This window comes from Euprymna scolopes, chromosome 13 (assembly GCF_053919585.1).
Source record: "Euprymna scolopes isolate OS-2025 chromosome 13, ASM5391958v1, whole genome shotgun sequence".
In the NCBI taxonomy this organism is placed as follows: domain Eukaryota; kingdom Metazoa; phylum Mollusca; class Cephalopoda; order Sepiida; family Sepiolidae; genus Euprymna; species Euprymna scolopes.
This window is the reverse complement of record NC_136494.1, coordinates 126,949,011-126,971,041: the sequence shown is the minus strand read 5'-3', so window position 1 is coordinate 126,971,041 and position 22,031 is coordinate 126,949,011. Positions and strand designations below refer to the sequence as shown.

Sequence of the window (22,031 nt, the reverse complement as noted above, 5' to 3'; positions counted from 1 at the left end):
AATTTATAAAATATATACGCCATATATATTTTATAAATTACTAACTAGCTCTACCTACGTATTGAGCACTTTTGAAGTAAATACTTAAAGTTTACGCATAAATCTATACTTTCGTATATTAATTTTATGTGAGTAAATGAAGTAGTTTTATATACACACACACACACACATATATATATATATATATATAAAACTTTTATACATTTTTAAATAAATAAGAATGTAAATATATATAGTACTAATCATAGTAGGGGGTGATAAGTAGTAAAATGGATTAATCCTAATCGTATGAATACAAGACAAAATTAAAAAATACATACATCTTAAATTTGGAAACAGCTCACAGGCAACGGAGATATTTTTTATAACATGAATAGGCTAACTAAATTAATCAAGAGTAGGAAACTAGATCTAATATCTGTAACATTTTTTTTTTTGTGATTAAAATGATGTGGTGCTTGATCAACATTGCTGGGGAGCCAGGATTCAATATACTGCTTTGTTTTTAAATCCTCAAAACAGTATTTCATGGTAAACAACTGATGATCCCTTAAATTAATTTTAGGACTATAGTGAATTCGGAAGAGCAAGTTGATGCATTGATTGCAGGTGATTAAATGACTGACTAAACAGTTTTCTAACGAATGATAAAAAATATAAAAATTGAATAAGTTTTTTTTTTTTTTTTTTATAGATTTAAAAGGTTAAAAATCTTCCAAGACTATATATATATATATATATATATATATATATATATATATATATATATATATAATTTTTTCATTCATTTTATATAAGCATTAATATGTCACTACACATTCATGAGCATCTTTCGATCAGCCAGTTACAATTAACTAGAGACCTCTTCGGGCGATATTGCTTATACTAAAGCTTAGTCCATAATATATATATATATATATATATATATATATATATATATAAAAACCCTGTGTATCGCTTTATTGCAGGTCAATATTTTTTTAATTTTGAAATTGCTATGAAACGCAGAAAAGTGAAGAGCATAAAAAGTTGCCTTATTTCCTTGATTTTTGTAAAATTTAAACAAGTATTTTTAAAATTTATGCTAATTTTTCTATTTTCTGGTAATTTCAAAGCTGTATCACTTTATTCCAGGTCTCCCAAAATGCCTTGAAAGGGTCGATTGACAGCTAGTGAAAAAGGAAGGCCTTGCAGAAGGTTTATCTCTTGGAGTCAAGAAGCTTGGAAGAGATCGAAGAACATTGTCTTCATTCGTTGAAAATCCAAACATCAAACCAAGGAAGGACAAGGCTGGAATACTTTCCTTGTTCAGAAAGACATGCTGCAATGTCTTAAACGAAATTGCAAGAAGCATTAAGCCCATAGCAAGACCTGTTTTAAACCAAACTCATCAGGAAAAAATTTGGCTTGGGCTCAGAAATACATGAAAACCAACTTTGAAAATGTTTTCACCGATGAGGCCAGAGCAACGCTTGATAGACCAGATGGGTGGGCCAAAGTTTGGAATCCTATTGGGTTCCCTGCCCCTCATCGATCCTGTCGACAACAAGGAGGTGGAGGTGTCATGTTTTAGGCTAGAATAATCTGTGATGAACTAATTGGACCATTTCGAATGCCAGAAGGTGTCAAACTGACAAACCAGTCATATATTTTATTTTTAAATGAGCATTTATCATCATGGCTTGACCTTCCATTTGCGCGTCACCGCAAATAGATTTTTATGCACGATAATGCGCCATTCCACTCAGCCAAAGCTATGACATCCTACCTTAAGTGGGGAAAATTTGATGAGAAAGCCACCTTGTTCTCCAGATACAAACCCAATTGAGCAGCTCTGGTTTATAATAAAGATGAAAGATGAAGGTGGTGTTCAATTTTCGTCAAAGCATGAACTTTGGAGGAAGATTTTGGAAGTTTCATATTGCATCACATCATCTCAAATCAGCCGATTGACATCATCAGTTGAAAAGAAGCTATTCAAAGTGATTTTGAAACATGGGAGTTATGTTGATAAATAAATATTTCCTTAAATAAAACAATGTCAAATCGTTCTTGCTTTTGGTTAATATTGTTACTAAATATGTTCTTATGAAGTTAGAATATTCTTTTATTACCGAAAATACACATTTTTAGATACTTGCAATAAAGTGATATACACTTAAAATTACTACAAAATAGAAATTAGCACGACTTTCAAAATATTTGTTCAAACTCCACAAAAATCAGGGAAATAAGGCACCTTGTTATGTTCTTCCAGTGAACCAAATTTCACTTCTCTGCGTTTCATAGCAATTTCAAAATTTAAAAAAATATTGACCTGCAATAAAGCGATGCACAGGGTTTATATATATACTAGCATTATAGGGTTTATATATATACTAGCATTTACGCCTGGCGTTTCCCGGGTGTTTGGAGTTGTATTTTGAGCAAAAAAAACGCGGTTAATTTTTTTAACTTTGACCCCTATTATGACCCCTTAACATTTATTGTTTGAGGCTCAAATCAAGTTATTAAGTTAGATCCATGTATAAGGAACCTAATTCTAAAATTACAAGTGTTTAGGCTCCAAATTGTCGGAGGAGTTTGGTAGAGTTCTCAAAGGTCAAATCGTTGAACTTTGACCCCTTAACAGCCAGATTTCTGGCCGAAAACTGATTACAAAGATTTTTCCAAATCTCAGTACCCTGTATATCAAATTTCGAGTCTGTAGACTGAAAATTGACAGAGTTATTGCGTAGAGAAATGTACACAGACATACAGGCACACAGACACGTTCACTTTTGTAGATAGATAGATAAATAGATAGATAGATAGATTAAACAAAAATACACACGCATATATAAATATATATGAAAACAATTTTGTGTTTCCTGTAAACTTTTTACGCAAATATTATGCAAGTATAAATCATGTAGAATATCTGCATGAATATAATTACACGTAATTGTTAATTAAAGATGATTATCCCATTAGAAAACCGAAAAAACTAACAGGGAATTAATTAAAATGAATGCTTAAAAGAATATGCAAATAGGCTAGATCTTTTGCTAGTGAATGCAATTCCACAACCCATATATAAGAAAATTGTATTTTCTTTTTAAATAAATAGCAAAGAGGGTTTTTAATATGAATATATCAATACACACAAAAGAAAAACTAATTTATAGGAGTATAGATTACTTATACCAGAAAAAAACAAAAAAAACATTAAAAACTCTTAAAAAATTTTTTTTATTCAAACAAGGCATATCACCGCTTGGACGTAAGGAGCTACTATTTGGAATCATGCATAAGAAAGATTAACAAGATGTTAGCTTACATTACATTTAAATTTCTGCATATCAGTACAGTAAGGGAAGCTGGTAGCAGGAAGGGAATTCCAAAGTCTAGCTGTTCGGAGGAAGAAACTATGAGTAGAAAGCTTTATGGCATTTAGGAACTCAACAGTGAAGGGGTGTGATTTTGTTGTTAAGCGAGTTTGTTGAGGATATGTGGGCACAAGTGCAATGAATTCATCAGAGCACATTCCATTAAAGTATTTGTAAAACAGGCACAGGGATGCAACATTACAGCGATGGGACAGAGGTTGGAGCTCAGTTGACAAAGCGGGACCTATTAGATTGGGAATTCTTTTTTAAGTTATGTTAAGTTTCATCGTACGTGTGAAACGCCAGAATAAAAATTAGATTGGGGAAATATAATCGCTATTCAAGCAACTTAAGAAAGAGACGAGTGGAGAAAAATCCAGGTTGTCCTCGATGGTCGTACGTCTAAACAATATAATATAAATGCCGGAGTGCCCCAGGGATCTATCCTTGGTCCTCTGCTGTTCCTGATATTCATAAATGACCTCCCCGATAAAATTGCCTCTGAGATGGGTATATATGCTGATGACACCACACTCTATAGCAGGCACGACAGGAAAACAAATGAACATATATCTAAAGTAATGGCAGAAACACTAGAGGATGACCTCAAATCAGTAGTGGAATGGGGACAAAAATGGATGGTAACGTTCAATGCCACCAAGACAAAACTGGTTTCATTCAATAATTACAGGAAACCTTCTCTACCACCTATAGCAATGGCCAACAACTCTTTAGCTGAGAGTACGTCTTTCAAGCTCCTTGGCCTAACGTTCACAGGAAACATGAGCTGGAACAATTACATCGAGGGCATTGCCAGGGCCGCTGCGAGGAAGGTGGGCTCTCTCTACCGTGCTAGAAAACTTCTAACACCCGAAAGTATCCTGTACCTCTATAAGGCCACTATTCGCCCATGTATGGAGTATTGCTGTCATATTTGGGCCGGTGCATCGGCTACTAGTCTCTCTCTCCTTGACAGGGTTCAAAAGAGAGTCGCAAATCTGATAGGCCCTAAACTGGCATCAAAACTTCAGCCTCTGTCCCATCGTCGAAACGTTGCATCCCTCTGCCTGTTCTACAAGTATTATAATGGTGAATGCTCTGAAGAACTGCAAGCACTTGTGCCCCCACGACGTGAACACCCTCGACAGACCCGACAAGCTGCAAAATCCCACCCCCACACTGTAGAGATCCCTAGATGTAAAAGATCTTTCTACTCCAGTAGTTTCTTCCCCAGAACTGCTAGACTTTGGAATTCCATTCCAGGTCACTGCTTCCCCAACTGTACTGACATGCATAAGTTCAAGTGCAACGTGAACCGACATCTCGCTGCCCTAATCCCTACATAGTGCCCCAGTAGATGTTTCCCCTGATAGTAGCCCCCTACACCAAAGTGGCAATGTGCCTTGTTTGGGGTGAAAATGTAATAAAAAAAAAAAAAAAAAAAAAAGAAAGAAAGAACGATAATTTAATATTATTAGCATGTCTTTTCAACTTGAAATTTTCAAGTTTCATTTGAACAGGTGCTCGGCTACTCTATTTGCTTCTGTGGAAAAGATGTTATCATTCTTACTTAGCGAACATATTTCTTAGTCTTCATAAAGATTGCGACTATATTTTTTCCACCAAATTTAAAATGAGCACAAATTTAACCATATTTTCCCCATCAATTTGGCATAAAGCACCCATTATAAATCAACAGGCTATAACTTTTGCCCGGTTTTCATGAGCAAAAATCTAGTATAAAATAAAAAAGAAGCATGTATGAGAATAAATACGTTCCAATTTCCGAGGTTATTTTCAAAATTTTCTTTTGAAAAACATAAATAGTTCTAAAAGCATACAACTATGAAATATTTGTCCTACTTGCCACGTGGCTGCAGGTGATATCGTCTCTGTTAAAACAACTTCCTATCACATTCGATAATCATTGTTTTCAAATTGAATAAAATCTATTTTGTTTACGTTTTCATAGATTACAAATGCGAAACAGCTCAGTTATTGATTCAGAATATGTTCGATGAAATGTTATCGAAAAATTTAACAGTGAATAAATATTTTCATGCTAGACAAAATAGAAAACGAGAACAGAAAAATGCATCCATTTAATCTGCACGCTACACAATGGCAATCCCATTTTTAACTTCAGCGTAACCGACGGTCGGACATATAGAGACGTGTTGTCAAACTGCTATCTAGTGCTAGTTCGCATGCAGCACACACGGACAATGCACAACACTTAAGTTTGAAACACATACAGTTATCACCCCTTATTTCCAGCAGTTGCATGTTTAAGTCCATAGGTGGCGATATCAACTTCCTTTTTACTCTTTCTCTTTGGGCACGCAACAGTGACGAACGGCACACCACGTTCTCCAAGTCTGCTTTACAAATGCAAACCGACTCAGTAATGAAGCGAACTACTGTATACTAATACAGCCTTACAGAGGTAAGCTAAACTTTGCAAAATCGATCGCAAATTAACTATACAATCTATAAATCCCTTCCGTAACCACATTAAACAAAATATGTTAATCTCAGTGTACACATGATCGCAGAGATCAACAAACGCACACGTACGCAACACACACATGGTCTTATACATTTTCCACCAAAAGGTATTGTCTTTATAAATTACTTGTTTTAAATAAAGTCTACGGTTGTACGGAAAGAAACGTGGTATCTATTTTCATTAATCTATGTCGTCGAACACACAATGCTATCGCAACAGACAGAGCCGTTTATAGAAATACACGGGCACATCTAAAACTCTGATAATGTTGTTCGTTATTGATATAATGAATAAGAAAACAATAAGATCAATAGTTGGTGCAAATCAGGAAGTCGATATCTTCAGACAAACTGATCTAGTAGCACCAGTTGTGACAGACAAATTAACGAACAAAGTCTCTTCTAGAAAATACTTGAACGCATCTAAAATAAGATGCGTCCATTAACGATGCATAAACATATTAAAACATATGTAAAAAAAATAACATCTTTGCATCAACTACAAGTATCTATGTGCAGGAGTAAAAAATGCCAATTCGATATTAAGATACAAAACTAATGAAATACACATGCAAACATTTCTTTTAAAACGAAGTTACACATTCAACGAAAAAGCAACTTCAATCTGTTGATGAAATCGCGCTGCATTAATTGCCACCATTTTCGTTTCATTAAGAGCGTGCAAATGAATCCAAAAGCAAAAACGAGATCAATATTTGGAGAGGCGATGTACAATTGTAATCAAATCACAGTGCGATCAGTGTGCGACAACAGTTGATCAATAAAAACTGACAGATCTGAAGGAGGTCGAAAGTTTTCTTGTCATAAAGAACAGCAAAAAGTTCAACAACAAAACTCTTGAAAATACGTAATTGATTCACTTAAGCTTTGAAAAATCACATCTCGCTTTAAAAACACACACTTATCTAAATAAAGGAGTGTAGTATTTCTGTCTGTCTGCTTGCGGATATGGCCGAAATAGAGATCAGCACACTGTGTTATTATCTAACATGATTTCCTGTGAGTACATAATTGTAATCCGATCTTTCAGCAATTATTGCATATTTTGATATCACATTCTTTTGTTTATAGAACCGCTTCTTCACCATGATAATGCACCTGCTCAAAACGCCTGTGTGATTTTGTTCTAAGCTTTTTTCTTTCATTTCACCATGTTTGAGCGCACACGATTACACGGTAATCTCATTTTGGTCATTACGATGTAACTCAGGATCACTCTTGCACCAGAAAAAGGTCAACGCAGGCACTAAAAGTTTATTGCTGATTTCGAAACTAGAGTAAGGGGCTGCTTTCTCAATCAGTTTCCCTCAACCTTAGGATAGACTTCCAAGAAAGATAATAAATGCACTAAAAACGCAACAATTCAAGTTTCATTTGAACAGATGCTCGGCTACTTTATTTTTCTTCTGTGGAAATTTCTACCAACTTTTTCCTATATGACAACTGAGCCACGATGGTTCTATTTTTTTCCAAATAAATTGAACTGAATTGAAAAAGTTTGAAATCATCAAGTGGGCGTTTTTTGAGCGTTTAAAGATGCTAATTCAGGAGGGGGATCCGTGGTAATATAGCCGAGGGTAAACTCAGAAAAATCGTTCCAGGTGTGTAAAGAAGGATTGCAGTGAAAGATGGAGAAAATTGTATTAGATTTGAGATGGGTTACTTTGGAAGCGAAAACAATCATGTACGTATTTTTTTCAATTGAAATAAATTATTTGTAATCCCAGTCCCATTACTTTTTAGACAAATCGCGTATATATTTTTTGTTGACGAGAAATAAACAATGGTTTATTTGCATCTTTCTTCGTTATCACTTTCACAACTCTTTTCTTAAGCGTTTTATGACGTTTCGGCCAACTATTCCTCTGGCCTTCGTCAGGTGGTAACCGCGACGGATAGGAACTCTGAATCTCACCTGACGAAGGCCAGAGGAATAGTTGACCGAAACGTCGTGAAACAACTAAGAAAAAGATGAGAATACTAGTCTGCAATAAATAAAATTAATAAATAATACTCATCTTAATAATGAATTCCAATTAAATAATATATACTTTCACAACGTTTCGACCGTTGTATTCTTCACATTTCGTCATATATCTTCTACCATAGGCAATAATTTTTTTTTTTTTTAAATTTTGAACTGAATCTTTTACTTAGTCCACTACGGTAGACTGCTCTCATTATCCGTTTAATGCCTTTTAGTTATGAGTTTTTTTTTTCAGTTCCTTCATGAGGGGCTGACACAAAACATCCGAAGAAAGCTGAGAAGTACAATAGTCGAAACATTGTAAAAAAGGCAATCTTCAAGATGACGACAACAGCCGGAAATATGTCAAAATAATGTCAATAACAAAATTCCTCATCGCATGTCATTTAAACAGATGATCACTTACAATTAAATTACACACGCAGATTCTTCTATATATATAAAAGCGAAAATGTATGTATGTATTATGTGTGTGTGTATGTTTGGATGTCTGCTAAAAACTTTTTTCTTTTACACCTCCAAACAACCGGCCAACGTTTTTTTTTTTTTTTTTTTTAACAGGGTTGTTTTAATCTACCCCTCCACCCCACCAACACACACCTCAAACATCCGGGCAACGCCGGGTACCCCCGCTAGCTATTAATAAAATCCAAAACAAGTGCATAAAAGTTATACACAAATATGTAATGTCTTAATCTTTTTATTAAACAAATGTGTTTTAAAAAAACATTGTATATTTCTTAACACATTTTTTTTTTCAATTCTTGTGAATGCCAAGGTTTGTTTTCCTCTAAATAGTCGATGTAGAATTTCCCAACAACCGTCAATATAACTAGATACAAAAATCAATGTTAGTTCTTTTTCTCGTTTCAACGATAAAACGCCGATCGTCTAGAATACATATATATATATATATTTTTTACTTATATAAACAACTTAAGCAATGCATATATGATTTGGATTGGTTTTGTAACCATCATCAACCATCACGTAAAATCATCTCTGTCTACTTACTGCTGAAACATAATATCTATTGTAAACAATTTATTGAACATACGTTGCAACTTTATTCGTACCTTAAGTTGGTTATTCGTACTTTAAGTGGGATGGATTTCCGAGAGGAAAGTGAATGCAATAAATCCGACTCGATTTGAACTTAGCTTAACCGATTCCATAGTCTATATCGGTATCAATTATACAATATGATGTTGTAATGCATACATAAAGTATTGAGATTATATACGTACTTTCTATGTAATAGATAGAATTTCTTGAATTTTAACTTAATATTGAACTAAAAACGATTTTCTTAAAAGCATATTTTTTATTTTGTGCAGAATTATTAATCTCTTTCCCACGGGGGAAAGATTAAACAGAAGGGCCAGGAAAGTGGGATTGAAAAGTCAGGGCCCCGAGGAGGAGGAGCACTTTGGTCTATAAAAAGTGCCTTGGCAGCCCTATCGGCATTACCGGGTAAGGGCGCCTCATGCGATTAACAATAAACTAACCTCTTTTCAAAGAGTGAAAGCAAAGTGTGAGGAGGTAGACCTTTTAGAACTGCACAGGACAAGCATCATACCGCAATCAACAGGGAAAAAATCATTGTAAGAATGATCCAGACTGTTGATTTTTTTGGTGTTTTTACCCAGTCATGCAGAGGTGAATGCACTATCCTTCAATTTTTGTGCGATTTTTAAAAATTTTATTCTTCTGGTTTTGTAGTAAAACTTTAAAGTGAATCCGGTGGTGAGGTCTCATGTAGAAGTTATTCTTAGTTATTAATGCTCCCAGGTCCATTCTCACTCGGAAGTGTATCCATTGCTGCACAAAGTGAAAGCGCTCAAAATCGTTTCTGCGCACATGGCTCCGTGCATACATCCACTAGAATTATTAAAAATAAATAAAATTGATCCACCTCGACCGTGTATAAAGCTATATTTTCCTTTTATTCGAGCCAACAGAACGAACATCTATATTACGCCAGTTTTCCTCGCCCCACCCTCTCTGCAGGGCTTTGGAAAGCTAAATTCACTTCTCAACTCCGCCACACACACACACACACACACACACACACACACACACACACACACTGCTTAACTCTTTTACACTGCCGCATGCACATCCACGTTGATTGAAAACAAATGCATAAACACATCCTTTTTAATACTCTGAGCATTTCTCACTGAAATTTCTACGGTAAAAGCAAATTAACTTTCATTCTTATTAAAAACGTTCAATTAATTATAATTTTTATAATTTAGTAGGGAAGTTTTCTGTCCAGTGGATAATTCACATCTTTTAAATAATCGACTCGGACTTCTTAATTATCTCATATAATAATTTCCCCTTGTTGTGCAAACTATGAACAAATATCTCATGTTTCCCTATCTATTTAAACTCCTACTTTTAAATAGATAAAAAATATTGCTTTTGTGAACGTATGCTTCTGTATTCATTTTTTTCTTTATTTTTGTTGATCATATAGCATTTCTTTCGCTATCACACATTTTCATGTTATTTTTTTCCTCATTCTCAAAACCCAAAACACGACTTCCAATACAGGACGGAAAATTCCTTGTTCAAATCTACATTTTCATAAACATCCAATTTGTAGTTTTTTTTTTAATGATATCAGGTAAATAAAGTAATCAACGAAAAATTTTAAAGAATGTTTCAGCAGCATTCTGGAGGCCTTCTTAGTTTGATTTTTTTTTAAAATGTTTTGGAAAAAAATTATAATTTCTTTTAATTGTTGTTATTCCAACATCTGAGATTCGAGAGTCGCTTAACCCTGTGGGCACGTGGGAGTACTGCATTATTTCATGCAGCATATCTTGGCAAAGAATAGTGTGGTGCGTCTACCCCTCTCCAGGTTTCAGAGGACATACAGCACTTGGTATTACCAAATGATCATCCAGACTCAACGTTACTTAACTGTGGTGGTTTAATGGGAATCAGTATAGCAACGTGATTATGTTGTATAAAATAGCATTAAAAAAGTTAAGGCTCAAGTTTGTTAATTTGGCTCAAAATTCAAAATCCTTCAAACTTCCACTCATTTCAATGTTGCAATAAGTGTTAACTTTGAAAAATTGTATGTTTGATCCTCATAGAAATCAATATGTTAAAAGCTAGAAAATTTTCTCCGATTTCATGTAGGATCACTAGGGTCCAAATTATTGACTAAGAGGGGGAGAGTCTGACTATGTATTTCCAGGAAGTTAGACACAAGGTCAGGGGTTAGATGAAAGTGTTTCTGCTAAAATCTGTACAGGATTTCGAATGGAACCTTTTATTCAATCCAAGAGGGCAGTATGCTTCTGTTTCATCAACCATGACAGGCTAGAAATCTTAAGTAATTGTATTTTTAGTATTGCCCGCACTGAGGATTGAACCGCCAACCTCCAGAAGAAGATCGAGGTTACATTGTTTGAAACGTTGTGAGAATAACACTCAAGATGAGAACAGTAGTCCGAATAATCCAAAAAAATATAAATTATTCTAGTTTCAAAAATTTAGAAATATTTATCTCAAAAGATCATTTTCCTAGTGAGCTCCACTCTCTCCTTCCATTGATTGGATCGTGGGTTGGGGTGTATGTGAAGGGAGGACTCAAAATACTGCAGACAGTGATTGCTATGGCTGCTTTTTTTCTAATATAAACTATTTTTAAGGCAAATCTTATTCTTCCGTCTCATGGTTAATATTAGAGATTTTTTTTCATGCGAGCAAATGACTTGATTTAGTTGCTTATGTTATTTTTGATTGAAAAATATGTCCCCTTCCCGTAGGGATGTTGGCTTATTGAAAAATTACAAATGGCTGATCATAGCTAAGAATAATGGACTCAAATAAAATATTGACTTACCAGAAGTCTCAATAGTAAATGACTGTTTTTTTCCGCCATCAGGAAAGATGAGAAAACCAGTCATTGCTATCAGCAGTATTTCCTGAAAATATACAAAGCAAAAAAAAATTGTACATAGACTAACTCAATTGAATATATAATTCACATTACAAAAACAAATGCTATCGTTATCAAGATAATAGAAAGATCAATGTAATAGATAGGCCAATTAAAAAGAAAGCAAGGAAATCGATAATGAAAATAAAAATTGAATCAATTAAAATATTTATAAAATATATCAAAAATTTACTTTAAGATTTAGTCAAATTATTCCTTTCGGACATTAAAACACTATAAATAGTATATGAGCAAGAACATTACCTTAAATTATTCGATGTTGATCTAATTGTGACTATTCTATATTTGACGGTTAAATATGTAATAAGATACAAATGCGAAATAACAATATGGAAAAAATACAAAAAAAAAAAAAATACTTTATAAAAATCTATTACTTTTCAAAGGAAATAACTCTACTTAACACCGACATTTTATTATAGTGAGTTACTTTTTTTTTTATTAGATCTTACAGAACAAAAGCGAAAAAGATATATACATACGCACAGGTGCATAATAAATAATTAAATAAATAATTATAATTAAATCGAAAAGAAATGTATATTATAAAAATAATGTAATAACATCATAAATGCCGATCAGTGTTATTTTATAATAATTTAAAAGCCTTTGTGAATCTACTCTACTGCTGTATTACTACTTCCAGCTTTGGGCATAAGATGCCTCGACAGAGTTGGTTTTATATTTTTTTATATTGTTTCTTCTGTCTGAAAATGAAGTTTACATCGAAAATTCAAAGAACATATACCACAATACCATCCTGGTTCAACACATTATATTGGTAAATAAATAATTGATAATTAAAAATTACTGAAATCTTTCAACTTTATCATTTTTACCCAATGGTGTTTTTCTTCAAAACTGCATTGTCGTAGCCTTCAAACAACCCCTTACACACTATTCACAATGCTTCAAGCAAACTACAGCATCCTGACTAAATAGTTTCAAACATTACTTTAATAAAGATTTAAGGAAAAATTGTGAAAAAATGTCAGTTTCTCAAAACTAAAAAAAGGAAAAGAAAAAAAAAACGGATTTTATATTTTAGATTTGTTTTTGAGTTAAGGACTATTTTCTTCTGAACTATTCATTAGTGGAAAAAAGGCAAATCGATTTTGTTTTGCTGATGAGAAATTGATTCGAGCTTTAATTAATTCATCTCGCAAGTTCATCATTTTAGAAAAGAAGTTGCTAATTTAACCATTCTTCAGATTATTTTCGAATTTATTCTAATCAGGAATGATCCTTCTCAAGAAATTCTTCAAGATTTAAGAATTTGAAAAATAATTTTTTTTTTTTAAATTTCAATTGAAGCAAACATACTGGAGAAAATTGCCAATCTGTATTCATCTCATTTAATCATTCTTTTCATGCAAAACACAAAAACTTTTTTCTAAAAAAATGAAGGTTATTAATTACTCATGAAAGACCATTTGAAATTTTTGTAAGCAAAGAAACAATTTAGTAAAAAAAAAAAAATGGATGCCAAGTTTTAGTTGCATAAAACTGGCAAGCATTGATAGGAAATTAATTAATTTCCTATGGAGGAGATGAATATTTTATGGGTTTAAACATGTAGTTTAGATGTTATTACTAACGATGTTCATGCTGATACTGGATTTTTATATACCGTACTTTGGAGTAATTGTGCTAAGTCCGGGGTAATTGCGCCAACTAGCTAAAAGTGCTCTTTTGGCAACCACGCATATGAAGAGCACTTTTTTTAGTTGGCGTAGTTACCCACGGATTTGGCGCAATTACCCCAAAATACGGTATAATCACCGACAGAATCACAATTTGCTCTGATGTAAATTAGGATAAAAAATTTTGCTTACATTTTTACAGGATTTTGATATTTTAACTAGACAAAAAATTAAATTCTGCAAAATATTTTCTCGTTTTCTTTTTGGGGCTGCATCTTAACCTCTTGCGTCTGTTTTTTTTTTTCAATTTAAGTTTGCAGAAGGAGGACCCGGCACAAACTAGGCAGAAATATTTTGCTTATTCATCTACAACGTCTGTACAAAAATTTAAATTCCTTGAAATCTTTCAAAAATGTGTAATTAATAAAAAATATAAAATTATTGTCGCTTTTAAAGGTTTTTTTAATATATTAAATATCTGAGAAAATAAACATTTGTGAAAGATCTGTATGAGAATCGGTTCATGATAATGGATGCGACGCCCTTATTTTATATTCTTAGAAAACATTTCTCTCAGAGAATATTATTCTTAGGATGGTTTGACTTGATTTACGGCACATCAACCACCCATTACCTTTTTAAAAGATTACTATTTAGACATGGTAACCTTCTTTGTTCCCGACACGATTGACCCTCAGTCACGGTCCTCTAGTATCTATTTGGGAGGAAAAAGAGAAATAAGGTTTGATTTTTATCACCACTTTCAAGGAAAAGGATACTCGTCTACATGAGGTTGAAGTTGACTAATTTTTGGTCTTGCCAAATTGTCAGATACAGTGAATGACAAAATGAAGTTGTAGTCGTATTATGCAGAGAGGTGTGAAGTGAATGTTAGGGGGAGGTGACAGTTTGTAATGCTTAACAGATTATTGAAAAATGTCTTCAATCATGTATTTTCAATTGGGATCTGTTACAAGTTGTCACTTAATTAACGATAACAGATGCACTAGTGTAAAAATACATTGAAAGATTAATTTTATGCAGCTCTCACGTTTATTATTAAACTACAACAACTAAACATTGAACTGTAATTTTCAGAATCCACTACAATTTTTAAGAAAAAAAAATCATTAAAATATTGACAATTATATAGGTTTTTAAATATATTATTTTTTTAAATGACAAAAAAATAAGCATTTCGGAATTTATAGAAAATCTGTTTGAGAATGGGTTCATGATAATGAGATGAGACATTCTTGAACCATTTAGTAATGAGTACAAGAATTCAAAACTCCAAATACTTCAATGCTATTTTAAAAAAATGAGGTAAATGGAGAGAAAATAAAATGTAGGCAACTCAATTTTGGAGGCTGAGAAAAAGAATGTTAATTATCTTGTGGGGTTAATCATTTAATAAAATCTTGCATAATTTATCTACATTTTTAATATCATTAAATTGTAAAAATATAAAAAAAAAACAAAAAAACAAAAAAAAACAATGTACATATTGAACATTCTCGTTTTTTGTAATAATAGTCTGAGACATCATTTGAACATTTTTTAATCCATGAAGAATTTCAGCCCCTCTCCCAATACTTCAATACAAGTCATTTTTAAATACTACCATGAGAAAAATCGATTGATTGATTGATTTTACGACATATCAACATATTGTGGTCATTTAATGCCGGAGTCTTTTTTTATATACATTAATAGTTATAAGTTTTATGTATGTATCTGGTGGTCAGTGTCTACGTTTATATAGTTAGATAAGGTATTTTTTTTATTATTTTGTTGAGTAACCCTGTCATCTTTAGATACTTGATAAGGGTAGTTGGGTCTATATGAGTGAATATGTCCTTTACAGTTTTTTCATTATATAAATTCAGTCAGTTTGTTTTCAAATCTTCACATCTTGTTAGTATATGATTGACTGTGTATGGTTCCTGGCAGGGTATGCATAATGGGGCTTCTTTTTTTTAGTAGGTAAGAGTGTGTTATAGAGGTATGGCCTATTCGAAGTCTTATTATAACTTCCTCCTTTCTGGTCATTCTTTTGTTTGGTTTTTGTTTTCCTATGGTTGAGAAAAATTGAACAAAACTAACATGTATACAGCTGAATATTTGAACTGTTGATGTTGTAATGGGAATCACCAACAAGACAGTCTTTATATGATTGAAATGTGTTAAAATTTCGATAATCAACATAATTTTGTTATATTTAACTAACGTTTCAATCTAAAAAAATCAGATGTAAACTAATTTTCGTTGTGGGTTTCCATGTGACACCAGAAACCCATTTATAAATCATGTGCACTTTCAGATTCTTTTCTAATAATAACATCTGATTCGTTACAATAAGCACTATTTGCTGCAACCATATTTATAAATATTATAGTATATTATAATATATTATAATATATTATAATATATTATAATAATACATTCTGAGCCTGCATGTGCAGCAGATGTTTGCCACAGTGAATGGTGACATCTGAAGTGTGTGCGACACAAAGCTGCGCCCCGTGGATTTACTAAAACACTTCATAGCTAGGGCTGGTTCAATTATAATGAGCGAAATGCATACTCGTATCTGTGTTCTGCCAACGATATATATACGATATATATTATAATATATATTTACATCCATAAAATTTTAGACGTGGTCACGTGTTTCTGGGTTTAACCAGTCATCAACATGGACCAACCGTCAACAAGGATTGAACTATCAATAGTCTAGCGTCTTTTTTTTCTTTTCTTTTTTTTTAACACAGGAGTCACCACTTATCAAAACCCAGAGGCCACTTGAGGATAAGGGTTAATGAGTGTACAGTAGTCAATGGGAAAATATCGTAGTAATCGTTAGTAGTGGAAATTTTGTAAATTGGATTACTTAAAGGGACGGTTCTTCAAGAACTTGTTTACATTGGACTTGAAGACGATCATATTGTAGTCAGTTGAAAATGGGAAAATATCATAGTAATCGTTAGTAGTGGAAATTTTGTAAATTGGATTACTTAAAGGGACGGTTCTTCAAGAACTTGTTTACATTGGACTTGAAGACGATCATATTGTAGTCAGTTGAAAATGGGAAAATATCATAGTAATCGTTAGTAGTGGAAATTTTGTAAATTGGATTACTTAAAGGGACGGTTCTTCAAGAACTTGTTTACATTGGACTTGAAGACGATCATATTGTAGTCAGTTGAAAATGGGAAAATATCATAGTAATCGTTAGTAGTGGAAATTTTGTAAATTGGATTACTTAAAGGGACGGTTCTTCAAGAACTTGTTTACATTGGACTTGAAGACGATCATATTGTAGTCAGTTGAAAATGGGACAATATCATAGTAATCGTTAGTAGTGGAAATTTTGTAAATTGGATTACTTAAAGGGACGGTTCTTCAAGAACTTGTTTACAGTGGACTTGAAGACGATCATATTGTAGTCAGTTGAAAATGGGAAAATATCATAGTAATCGTTAGTAGTGGAAATTTTGTAAATTGGATTACTTAAAGGGACGGTTCTTCAAGAACTTGTTTACAGTGGACTTGAAGACGATCATATTGTAGTCAGTTGAAAATGGGAAAATATCATAGTAATCGTTAGTAGTGGAAATTTTGTAAATTGGATTACTTAAAGGGACGGTTCTTCAAGAACTTGTTTACATTGGACTTGAAGACGATCATATTGTAGTCAGTTGAAAATGGGAAAATATCATAGTAATCGTTAGTAGTGGAAATTTTGTAAATTGGATTACTTAAAGGGACGGTTCTTCAAGAACTTGTTTACATTGGACTTGAAGACGATCATATTGTAGTCAGTTGAAAATGGGAAAATATCATAGTAATCGTTAGTAGTGGAAATTTTGTAAATTGGATTACTTAAAGGGACGGTTCTTCAAGAACTTGTTTACATTGGACTTGAAGACGATCATATTGTAGTCAGTTGAAAATGGGAAAATATCATAGTAATCGTTAGTAGTGGAAATTTTGTAAATTGGATTACTTAGGGTAATGGTTCATCAAGTACAAAATAGACTTTGTGGCTTAGTGAGGGATGCTTTTTTTTCTCTTCCCTGCAACCTCTCTCCCACACAAGAGACGTTGCGAGCCTATCTTTGTTTTATCGTCATTTCCATGGAGAGTGCTCGTCTGAGCTCCAATCTCTGGTCCCCCCCCTCGCCAATCTTTCACAAAAACACCAGTCTAGCTGAAACCACTGTCAATAATTTTCCCCATTCTTTATCTGTGCCTAAATCAAAATGTAGATTCCATGAACAAAGCTTCTTTCTTAGAAGTGCACGCCTGTGGAACTCTCTTCCATTTGCCTGTTTCCCACCTGACTACAACTTGGATGTCTTCAAGTCCAACATAAACAAATTCCTGATAAACCGCCCCCTTAAGTATGACACTTTATCAAATCTCCATTACTAACGATTACTATGATATTATCCCATTGATTACTGTACACCCAATAACCCTTATCCCCGAGTGGCTTCCGGGTCTTGATAAGTGATGACTACCATGTAAAAAAAAAAAAAAAAAAAGGGGTGGGAGTACGAAATTATCTGGATTCCCATTTATTCATAGACAACACCGTGTGTCTGTTTATAACCAATTAAATAAATAATGAATACTGATGGTGAATAATAATTGCTTTTTAAAACTTTTTGCAAAACTAAGTAGAATTTGATTTAATGTCTAATCTATTAAAAAAAAATGCGGTAATCAGTTTATCATTTCTGCTGTTTGTTCATCTCTTGCTTTGTGTGTGTATGTGTGTGTGTAAAGTTGAAAAATCTCGCGTAATCTCACGAGGTCTCGTTTTCCTGTTCTGTCTTGTTTGGCAAATGAGGTGAAAGAAGTAATCCTCAAACTCCACAGAGGAAATAAGAATTAAGAACAAAAGAGATTGAGATTTACGAAAGCGCCTTTAAACCGAAACTTTCTCAAAATAATCATCAAAAGCGAAAATGTTTAGAATAGTGGAAAAAAAAATCATTTGGCGATGGAATTTTCAAAGTTTTATGAAAGAATTTCTTTCATATATTCGCAAATAATGGCAAATATACAACAATATACATAAAACAAATTTGAATAAAATCTCTTCTTACAAAGTTCAAGTTTTAGGAAATCACCCTGCTTCATATAACATACACATAGTTTATGTTCTATAATATTTTCAAATAAATATTATCAATTATTTTTATGCCTATAGATACTAGTGTTTCGTGTTTACGTAATCGTCAGTGTATGAAGTGATGATTACTGATGGTCGGGAGGTTTAAACTCAGTCATAAAGTCACCCTTAGCTTTGTATTTGATTTCAAGCATTTTACTTCAAGGGCACCGACAATTAAGACAAGAATTGAAAGAAATTGCCTATAAAGGCCGAATATACAGGCATACATTGTAAACATTCAAAGAGTATTCAATGACCGGAAGTCGGAATGTTGCATTTAAAAAAATTTTTTTTTTTATTTGCACTAAAGTTGACTTCTTTTACTTAATTCTGCAAAGAGGGCTCAACTTTAGTTTCTTAAAACTTCAATATTTAAAAAAATAAATATTAGCAATTATTTTCATACCTATAGACACTAGTGTTTGATGTTTACGCAATCATCAGTGTAAGAAGTGATAATTACTGCTGGTTGAGAGATTTGAACACAATCACAAATTCACCCATGACGTCATAGGCGAGCATCTTACTTATATATATCCTGGAAGGCCGCCCGGCCTTGCCCGATCGTAAAATATGCTTAAATAATATTTTTATTTATGCAGATTTCGTATTTATTATTATAGAGCCAATTCTCTATTGGTTTTTATACTGTACCCAATATATAGTAATGATTTAAAAAGTTAAAAAAATAATTGACTTAGGTGCTCTCAGCTAGAATCGAAACAGAAACATTTAGCACTCCAGCCTAAAGCGTAACCGTTTGAGCTAAGATGGACAGATGGCTAAGAAAATGGTAAAAATTAAGCGACTTTAATCTATAACTGTATATTTTCGTGTGCAAAGTTTCAAGTCTGCAGACCAAAAATTGAGAGAAGAGTTTGTTAGAGACTGTTCCGCATACACAATAAGGCCATTATATATATATATATATATATATATATATATATATATATATATATATATACACACACACACGTGTCTGTGCTAGAATTTTTCCATCTCAAATACTATGTAATTGTGCATAATGAGAAAAATATGCCTAAGCAGAACTGCACATAATAATTAAATGAAATCAATCATGCATTGAGAAACCATAGAAAATGAATAATTAATTAATGAAAGTTCGATGATACAAAACTATATAAGAAATTCACTATAAAATGTACAGCATACGTAAATAGAACATTACTATAATCTAATATATAAAAGGCTACATGTCTGTCTGTCTGTCTCCATATTTTCAAACTATCTCCTCTGAAACTACAAGTAGCAGAGCAGTGCTAATGGCCTCAAATGATTGGATTTTTTACGGACCGTTCTTTCATGGGTCTTTAGCCGGTTAAAATAGTTTTTAAGGGGTTAAAAAGGGATCAAAATTGAAAAAAAATTGTTATACGTTTTGTACATTCATCTTAGTTCATTTTTAATCAGTTCATATTCATGCAACGTTAGTGAAGTGATGACGTCACCAGCACTTCGGTTTTGATTCTAGCTGATGTCACCTAAATACTACTTTTTCTTGACTTTTGAAATCATGATTCTATAATAATATATACGAAATCTGGACAAATTAAAATATCATATTTAAGTGTATTTTACGACTGGGTAAAGTGGGGCGCCCCCCCCCCAGTACATGCACACACACACACACTTAGAGGTGCGTATATATGCGCACCCCCAAGTGTGTGTGTGTGTGTGTGTGTGTGTGTGTGTGTATATATATATATATATATATATATATATATACACGCACCCACAAGTGTGTGTGTGTATATATATATATATATATACACACACACGCACCCCAAGTGTGTGTGTATATATATATATATACACACGCACCCCCAAGTGTGTGTATATATATATATATATATATATATATATATATATATATATATATATATATACACACACTTGGGGCTGCGTGTGTATATATATATGTATACACACACACACATATATATATATATATACACACACACACACACTTGGGGGTGCGTGTATATATATATATATATATATATGTGTGTGTATGCGTGTGTGTGTTTTCTATTTAACAATTGTAGTTAAGGTGTTTAAAAAAAAATTTCATACTTATATAGTTGAATTCTGTTTTGTAGTTGTAGACTTTTTAGAAGTCTGCTTATGTATGTGCTAAATCTGTGATAGGTTAAATTTAGTTATTTATTTTAAAAAAACTTTTCTTAAAGAATTTAAACTGCATTTTTTATTTGGATCTTATTTTTTATTCGAGGCTTCTTTAAACTCTCTCTCTCTCTCTCTCTCTCTATATATATATATATATATATATATATATAAATTCGTATTCCTGCCTGTTCGTTTGTTTTCCCACAATTTGATTAGCTACTTTAGTCTTTCATTTATTTCTATATTATTTTTGCAAAATATACAATTAAGAAGCCACCTTATTTGCATATTGTATTAAGGAAAATCGATTTTACTAAATAGCAGTATGTTAGTTAATGTTTCTAGCAAGAAAATGGTTTTAAGTGTTCTATTTAAAATTGTTATTTAATAAGCTTCAAATAACAATTTAATTGATAATATATTCAATTTAATTTATTTGAAATTATTTCCGATATCAACTTTTTTAAAGACGTAGAGTTATCTCCCCCTAGAAACTTCAAAACATAAGTATAAACTCTTCACCAAATAAAATAATTTGGTAATCTCGATAAGTTTCTTGCTTGAAAAAATAATTCCGTGTAGACAGGAAAATATTGTTTTTTAAAAGATTAAAAATAACAAAAAAAAAACAAAAAAAAAACACGAATAAACTGAAAAAAAAATTCATTTGTTTGTTTTCAATATTCTTGAAACGGCTATACAGAAACTTTGACCGCTTTGAATTCAAACTTCAGCCACACTTTTAGAAACAAAAAAGACCCTCTTCCCACTCAAAAAAGACCCCCCCCCTAAAAATAAAAGCAAATCGAAAATTTCCCTTATTTACGAAAAAAAAAAAAAAAAAAAAAAAAAAGCCAGTGAAAAAAGTTAGTTTACAAAAAATAAAAAAACGCATATTTTGCACGCGTTTGGCTAAATTTTTTTTGTCGTTCAGGCACTTGCTGCTATTTTTATTGAAACCAAAGTTGTTTTTATTTTTTTTAATTTTTTTTTTTTTGGAGGGGGGTTCTTTTTAACGCACGGACAACAAAAACTGCTTAATATCCGGAAAATAGTTCTTTTTCTTTGTATCCCTTGTGCCGAAATAGGGTACCACACATTTCTTATTTTCTTTTTGCATGTTTTTATCTGTTCTTTTATTTTTGAAATTGTTGCCTTAGGTATGATCAAATGGAACTTCATATCA

At 32.5% G+C, this 22,031-nt stretch overlaps 1 protein-coding gene across 16 annotated transcripts in view; it reads right to left on the bottom strand.

Moving 5' to 3' along the window:
• LOC145292181 (MAGUK p55 subfamily member 7-like) overlaps positions 1-22,031 on the bottom strand; it is a 752,193-nt gene that overhangs the window by 546,111 nt on the left and 184,051 nt on the right. For all 16 annotated transcript variants that reach the window (XM_080138452.1, XM_080138454.1, XM_080138453.1 and 13 more), the window contains exon 3: positions 11,753-11,834. The gene's annotated coding sequence lies outside the window, so the exon portion shown is untranslated. The remainder of the gene's footprint in view (positions 1-11,752; positions 11,835-22,031) is intronic.